Raw genomic sequence first — 9,156 nt, 5'->3', positions numbered from 1 at the left:
TTAATAATATTGTAAGTTCCGTAATCTTATTTTCTGTCCGCCAACACAAAATACTCTAATAGTGCCCCTCCCAAGACTCGACTCTGGATCCGCCCCTGCTACTTCGTGGTAACTATAAAAGAACTTTAATATCTTTTGATTATTGTTGGTTATTCTATAGCAGGGAGAGTTTGTACTTAAGATCATTTATATTTTCCTACACATAACTTGTGGAGGAATTTATAGATTTCTGCCCAGGTATAACTTTAGTGAATCTGCAGAAACGGACATCTATCTGAACAGAATTACTTTAATAAAATAAATAGTCCCAAAATATAGAATTAGTAAGGGACATTCCCCTCTGCATAGCCACCAATAATTTATATGTTATCATTTATCAAGACAAAGTTTCATTTACAATATCTCTAAACGGAAAAATCACTGCTGCACGTATTAACATATCTTGTAATTAATATACTCATTTCTTATGTATATCAACTGCGTATCTGCTATATGCCGTTGATATCTATGCTGCCATCTTGTGGTCAATTTTGAATACCGTTGTGGACTAAGGCAGTATACTCCCATCTAGTGGGCATATTTAGGTATTACTGTGACTTAGTATGGTATAATGACATCATATTGATATGCATATTCCATCGTATTTTATATTTCTATATTTTAATTAATCAATTGTATATCTATTTTTACATATTTTATTGTTGATGTCTTATTTGTGAAACGATATTCCTATTTTCCAAATCTTCATGAATAATAGATAGAGGTATTTATTGTGTTGGCCTCTGAGGATCTCACTTGTTTAAAAATTTTTATCCGCGGTCCTCATGTTTTTATTTTTGAGAGATAACGTTTATTACTTTATCTTCCTCGCATATAAATTATACGACAATCCAGCGCACTTCTCAGGAGCAGAAAGACGACAGGAGCATCGGGGACTGGAAGGAGCTTCACAGGATCTGCAGGGGACAAGCGGCAGACCAGGTGATATTTATTTTTTTAAGCTGAAATATCGCTTTATGGGCAGATAAAATATCACTAACTACACTGATAAGCAGAGGAGGTCAGGAATACAATGATAATGTGGTGTCCTGGTACTGGACATGGTCCTCTACCTTGTGTCGTTAGTCCCCATAGTCAGAGTTCCTTCGTCCTGATAGGAGTCTCTTAATGGGATAACCCCTAGTCGCCTCTTCCTTCTTTAATTTAATAAGTATATTGTATATATTTTATTTTATAGAGGTTACTTCAAGGACCTTAGGTCATGTGATCTACAGTAAATGTGTTATACTAAAGTTAAAGGGGTATTCCAGGCCAAAACTTTTTTTTATATATCAACTGGCTCCGGAAAGTTAAACAGATTTGTAAATTACTTCTATTAAAAAATCTTAATCCATCCAATAGTTATTAGCTTCTGAAGTTGAGTTGTTGTTTTCTGTCTAACTGCTCAATGATGATGTCACGTCCAGGGAGCTGTGCAGTTCCTATGGGGATATTCTCCCATCATGCACAGCTCCCGGGACGTGACATCATCATTGAGCAGTTAGACAGAAAACTTCGGAAGCTAATAACTATTGGAAGGATTAAGAATTTTTAATAGAAGTAATTTACAAATCTGTTTAACTTTCCGGAGCCAGTTGATATATATATAAAAAAAAAATTGCCTGGAATTTGAGCCTGCCCCCTTGCCATATAAGGGCGCTGTTTCCAATTATCTCTCTCTTGGGTTTCGGACTAACAGAGAAAACACAGCTCTGTGCATACCTACAAGACAAATCTAGGCCTGAAGCCTATCTCTTCAGCATCTTGCTAACCGTGAGTTTCTCCAACTCTCGCCTAAAATCATACGTGACTACCGAACCTAAATCAAACCCCTAAATTCAGTGGAACAGCGTAAAACAAGCCTCAAAGCTTATTCCCTACAAGGTCCCAACCAACCTGTGAGGAGCCTAAATACCGGTCCTCTGTATAGACTGTTTGCAGTAAAGTTATTTCCAGTTTACTACAATTCTGGTTGTGGACAATCCTTTATTCCTCCCTATCGTTCCTTGGACAGGTGGCGGTAGGATATATATATGAGGAGGAACCCGCACCCTGGCGTCACGACAGTTAAGGGTTAATGCTACACCCTTTCATCACTGCACAGCTACACGCTATTCCCCTACACCCCCCCCCCCCAAGCTACCACAATAACGTATGAGCAGAGGAATTCAGGAGTACAGGACAATGACGATTAAGGACAGTGCACTCACAGTCAAAGGCAGACAACGGCGATCCCATCATTATCCTTCATAAACCCCTTATCATGAAACATTATATAGGGCAGGGAAAAAAGAGCCTTAAGCCAACTCAGAACCTATTTCCTTGCCTACTTGCACAACCGCCCTATTGGAAGTAATACAAGCTACTGTAGATACAAAGCTGACTCCTATGTTAGGGACAAAGCGAAGCTCAGGAAACGGAACTAATATTAGGAGGAACCGGATAAAACTACAACACTAAACTCCCATAATATGGAGATACACAAAATACCAACTCCAAATAGACTCCAAGCCAGAGGGCCCACCATTGTGTGAGACAAGATCTAACCTTGGAGGACACTCAAATTCCAAAAAACAGATCCTAAACAGATTCATAAACACAAAAAGCACAACCAAGTCCGAACAGGGGTCAAGATTCAAGACTCACAATAGCAGGTGACCCCAACAGAGAACAACGCACACGAAGACTAAACCCAACCAGGTACACATAATAACAGGAATATCAGAACAGAGCTTACAGCTACAATGGACAGAAAGCCATGGCAAACACAGAGTACAATGTGCACACACAGAGACAAAGTGAGACTAAAACTGAAGGACAGAGAAAGCTAGATATAACCACGCACCCCCCCCCCCCCCCCCGTAGACATGAACGGAGGGGGCATGTCGTAATGTCACGCTGAAATCAGCACTCTATAAAAAATATTCAAAATGCCGGGGTACCGCCTGGAGATCACGGGGGTCCCAGCAACCCCACATTCCTCCACCCATCCCCCATGCTGATCACAAATTTACCTGTCAAATCACAGGAAAAAAAATACTTTTATATATTACTCACTAGATCATACAGATGCTTTATGTGTCTTTTTTATGTGTCTAGCTTCTTCATTTGGCTTACAAAGCCCTCTGTTCTGCTGCTCACTCATTCTGACATCCACTGCTCAGGAAGGGGCGTGTCTGAGGCAAGCACTGAGCCTGCCCTCACTCACCATGCAGTCACTTCCTCCCTGAGTTTGCTGTGCTGTTCTCTGTCTCTTCATCCAGTCACTGCAGGCTTCTCTGTAATCCTCTCCTCTCTGTTTTCATGCTGCAGTCTGATAGGACAGGAGTGAGCACAGAGGAGATCTAGTTCTGCCCTCACTGGGACTTTGTCCCTGCCTGTGCTTCAGCTGGGACAAATATGATGCTGCAGCCGGACAGAATTATGTTCTGGATGGCATGGGGACCCCTAGTATAAGCCATATGTTTTATAAAAAAGGAGATAAAAAGTATAAGTACATTAGAAAGGCTAATGGAAAATGGGTTGATAAAAAAGGATAACAAAATCTAGTTTATTAATTTTTTTTTATTTTATCATCTACAGAGCCATGTGATGGCTTGTTTGCCAATTGTACCTTGAAAGAACACCTTTTATTATAAAATGTAGGGCAAAACTAAAAATATTATTTGTTAGGGGAAATTGAACCCCCCCCCCTCCCCCTCCCCCTTCCTACAATTGTACAACTTGTTTTTATGCAACTGATATATTTATTATTTGGGTCACTGAAGTTAAATGGATATTTATATATCTTTTGTATTATTTTACTACTCAAACACTAATGATTATGTTTCCTATGCGTTAGTGAAGGCATGCTTATTGTGGACAGTAGGTGGCGGTATTACATAGTGACACTGCTCCACGGAGTGACAGAAGAGATGCAGTGGTGGGGAGAGTACTATGTAACAGGAGAGGAAGCACATGGATTCTGCATTTATTGTGTATTGTATTTGTACTACTGTATATATCGTACAGCCCCCAGAGAGCGACAATGTGTGCATCTGAGGACCTCAAAATGTCCGCACCAGGATATTATTATACTAGATGATAGGGCAGTATACAAAGTTTTTAAACTTATTAAAGGGGTACTCCACCCCTAGACATCTTTTCCAAAGCATAGAGGATAAGATGTCTGATCACAGGGGTCTCGCCGCTGGGGACCCCCACGTTTTCGGCTGCGGCATCCCAGACATCCGGTGCACGGAGCGAACTTCGCTTCGTGCCGTATGACTGGTGTTGCGGGGTTGAGGCTTGTGACATCATGGTCATGGCCATACCCATTCAATGCAAGTGGTGAGGGTGTGATGAGGGCAGATGGAATTACCCTAGGAGCAGATGGCATTAACCCCTTATGTTCGTTACGCCAGGGCATGGTTTATCCTGTACTCCCCACAAAGGAATACCACTGGATCCTGGGCTAGGTACAGGGGCAAATAATGACTCCGACTCCAAGTTACAGAACAACGGCAGCTTTACTGAGTCAGACAGATGTAACAGTCTATACAGCTTGGCTAGGCCCACAGAGGTGACCAGTGACTTCAGAGACCACAGGCCTTGCTGGGACTTATGGTGGACTGGGACAATTTGATGCAGGACCACGCTGACTTGAGACAGGTTGAATTTGAATGAGTTGACTGAGACTGACAATACCTCGTTTGTAGCTTACCAGGTTTTGACTTGGACCTGGGGGCTAGTGGACTTGTGGATCCGTGGCTGCGTGGTAGACTCATGCGACCGCCGGGTCATCCCTCACCTCCTCGCTGCTCTGTCCCCTATGCAGAGAGTGTCTGCCGGCGTGCGCGTCCCCGCCTCCTAGTGCTTGCGCGGGTCGGCTCTTTAAGATTTAAAGGGCCAGCGTACCATTAATTGGTGCTAACCTGTTTTTACCCTATTTCACCCCGTTCTTCCTTAGATCTTTGCTGGATCTTTGTGCCTTTACTGCCTTAGAGAAAGCGTTAACTTGTGCCTTGCCTTACCTTGTATTCTGACCCCATTGCTATATATCCTGACCTTGCTCCTGTGCCGTCTGCCTTCTGACCTCTTGCTACATGACCTGACCTTGCTACATTGCCGCCAGCCCTGACCTCCTGCTAGACTTGACTTGTGTTTGCCCCATCCTCATGTGCCATGTTACACCTCGGCTGCCTGTGGGGACGAGTCGTATCAGGGGTAGCGACCTGGGTGCCGCCTGCCGCGGTGAATACCAGCGGTACCTTATACACTGCTCCCTGGTACAGCCCATGCTATCATCCTCACAGTTTCAGTGGATCCACTTCCCCACAGCCATAACAGTAAGATTCGGCCATGGATCCCGCCGGGATGCCTCTGATGTTTCTGACCACACTTGTGGCACAGCAGTCCCAGAAAATTGCACAACAAGCACAGCCGTTGAATCAATTGTCCACGATGATGCAGCATCTCCTCTCGGTCCAGTAGCAGCAACAACAGCAGCAACAGCCTCAACCTGTTCCAGTGGTTCCTCCGGTGTCTTCAGCATCCGTCCGTCCCAAATTTTGCCTGTCCCTGACGACAAAGTATGAAGGGATTCTAAATTGTGCAGGGGATTCATGACCCAGTGCTCCATGCATGTTGAACTGATGGCCGATCAGTTCCCGATGGAACGTGCCAAGGTGGCCATCTTGATTAGTCTGCTCTCTGGTAAGACTATGTCCTTGGCCACTGCTCTCTGGGACAGAAGCGACCCAGACCCAGTGACTACCAACCTGCAAGCTTTCCTCTCGGAATTCTGCAGCGTCTTTGAAGAACCTGCTCGGTCCTCCCCTCGGCTGAAACAGTGCTTCAGAACCTCTGCCAAGGGGATTCTTCTGTTGGCGAGTATGCAGTCAAATTTTGCACCCTGGCTTCTGAGCTCGACTGGAATAATGCAGCCCTTTCTGCCACCTTCAAAAAAGGCCTTTCCATCAGGGCCAAAGATGTTTTAGCCGCAAGGGATCCTCCTTCTACCCTGAATGGACTCATTCTCCTATCCACTTGTATTGATGTATGCTTCACCGAGAGGCAAGAGGAACTTAGTCTCGAGCACGAACCATCTCATACTCGTCATTTTCCTCGACTGGCACCCGTGTTCCAGCGGACTCGTCTGTCCCCTGCCATACCTCCTGCTGAAGAAGCTATGCAAGTGGACCGCACTCACCTGTCACAGAATGAGAGTTCCCACCGACATGAGGAAAACCTTTGCCTCTATTGTGCCAATCAGGAACATTTCCTAAGAGACTGTCCTCTCCTCGATTGTCTATGCCGGTCCAAATCTTCACCTCTTCTGGGACTTCGTTTCATGCCTCAGCTTTCTTGGACTCTGGTTCAGCAGGGAATTTCATTAATGCATCCCTGGTCCACAAGCATTGTCTCCTGGTGACGATAAGATGTCTGATCGCGGGGGTACAGCTGCTGGGGACCCCAGCATTCTCGGCTTTGGCATTACAGACATCCGGTGCTCGGCAGCGAACTTCACTTCGTGCCGGATGACTGGCGATGCAGGGCAGAGACTCGTGACATCACGGTCACCCCCGCTCGTGACGTCACGGCCATGCCCCCTCAATGCAAGTCTATGGTGAGGGTGTGATGGGGGAAAATGGAATTACCCTAGGGGCAGATGGCATTAACCCCTTATGTTCGTTACGTCAGGGCATGGTTTATCCTCTACTCCACCCAAAGGAATACCACTGGATCCTGTGCTAGGCACGGGGGCAAATAATGACCCCGACACCAAGTTACAGAACAACGGCAGCTTTACTGGGTCAGACAGATGTAACAGTCTATATGGCTTGGCTAGGCCCACAGAGGTGACCAGTGACTTCCGGGATCACAGGGCTTGCTGGGACTTATGGTGGACTGGGACAATTTGATGCAGGAGACGCTGACTTGGGACAGGTTCACTTTGAATGACTTGACTGAGACTGACTATACTCGGTTTGTAGCTTACCAGGTTTTGACTTGGACCTGGGGGGTAGTGGACTTGTGGATCCGTGGCTGCGTGGTAGACTTTAGGCCTCCTCTGGACTCCAGACACCCACCTAGGACTTGACCTTACTGCAATTCAGCTAAGCAGGAAGAGAGTGAGCAGAGGATCCACCCAGGGCTTATATGGGGGAGACTCTGAGTGGTCCCATAGGTCCCCCTGTAGGTCACATGGTCACTGGTACCTCACTGGGTTACAATCACATGACAACATGTCTTAAAGGCATAACACATTTTATATGCAATACACTATATAACACAGGCACTTAGGAATATACATAGGGTACAGGTGCAGGGGAGCCCAGGGGTCACAGTATGGAGGCTGCCTGACAGGGCAGCAAGGGTACAGGGGTGCAACTCCTGTACTGGGCCACCACACATAGACTTGCTTTGGGGGGAGCGTGGCCATTCTTCCATTCATCCCCCTGCTCCTGCCCCTGCTTCCATTCACCACCCTGCTCCTGCCCCTGCTTCCATTCACCCCCCTGCTCCTGCCCCTGCTTCCATTCACCCTACCGCAACTGCCCCTGCTTCCATTCACCCCACCACTCCTGCCCCTGTTTCCATTCACCCCACTGCTCTTGCCCCTGCTTCCATTCACCCCACTGCTCCTACTCCAGCTTCCATTCACCCCACCATTCCTGCCCCTGCTTTCATTCACCCCACTGCTCCTGCTTTCATTCACCCCACTGCTCCTGCCCCTGCTTCCATTGACCCCACCACTCCTGCCCCTGCTTCCATTCACCCCACCACTCCTGCACCTGCTTCCATTCACCCCACTGCTCCTGCCCCTGCTTCCATTCACCCCACCACTCCTGCACCTGCTTCCATTCACCCCACTGCTCCTGCCCCTGCTTCCATTCACCCCACCACTCCTGTCCCTGCTTCCATTCACCCCTCCACTCCTGCACCTGCTTCCATTCACCCCACTGCTCCTGCCCCTGCTTCCATTCACCCCACCATTCCTGCCCCTGCTTTCATTCACCCCACTGCTCCTGCTTTCATTCACCCCACTGCTCCTGCCCCTGCTTCCATTGACCCCACCACTCCTGCCCCTGCTTCCATTCACCCCACCACTCCTGCACCTGCTTCCATTCACCCCTCCACTCCTGCACCTGCTTCCATTCACCCCACTGCTCCTGCTCCTGCTTCCATTCACCCCACCACTCCTGCACCTGCTTCCATTCACCCCACTGCTCCTGCCCCTGCTTCCATTCACCCCACCACTCCTGCACCTGCTTCCATTCACCCCACTGCTCCTGCCCCTGCTTCCATTCACCCCACCACTCCTGTCCCTGCTTCCATTCACCCCTCCTCTCCTGCACTTGCTTCCATTCACCCCACTGCTCCTGCTCCTGCTTCCATTCACCCCACCACTCCTGCACCTGCTTCCATTCACCCCACTGCTCCTGTCCCTGCTTCCATTCACCCCACCACTCCTGCACCTGCTTCCATTCACCCCACTGCTCCTGCCCCTGCTTCCATTCACCCCACCATTCCTGCCCCTGCTTTCATTCACCCCACTGCTCCTGCTTTCATTCACCCCACTGCTCCTGCCCCTGCTTCCATTGACCCCACCACTCCTGCCCCTGCTTCCATTCACCCCACCACTCCTGCACCTGCTTCCATTCACCCCTCCACTCCTGCACCTGCTTCCATTCACCCCACTGCTCCTGCTCCTGCTTCCATTCACCCCACCACTCCTGCACCTGCTTCCATTCACCCCACTGCTCCTGCCCCTGCTTCCATTCACCCCACCACTCCTGCACCTGCTTCCATTCACCCCACTGCTCCTGCCCCTGCTTCCATTCACCTCACCACTCCTGTCCCTGCTTCCATTCACCCCTCCACCCCTGCACCTGCTTCTATTCACCCCACTGCTCCTGCTCCTGCTTCCATTCACCCCACCACTCCTGCACCTGCTTCCATTCACCCCACTGCTCCTGTCCCTGCTTCCATTCACCCCACCACTCCTGCACCTGCTTCCATTCACCCCATTGCTCCTGCCCCTGCTTCCATTCACCCCACCATTCCTGCCCCTGCTTTCATTCACCCCACTGCTCCTGCTTTCATTCACCCCACTGCTCCTGCCCCTGCTTCCAT

Source organism: Hyla sarda, chromosome 4, assembly GCF_029499605.1.
Source record: "Hyla sarda isolate aHylSar1 chromosome 4, aHylSar1.hap1, whole genome shotgun sequence".
In the NCBI taxonomy this organism is placed as follows: Eukaryota; Metazoa; Chordata; class Amphibia; order Anura; family Hylidae; genus Hyla; species Hyla sarda.
Note: the sequence above shows the minus strand (reverse complement) of the source record.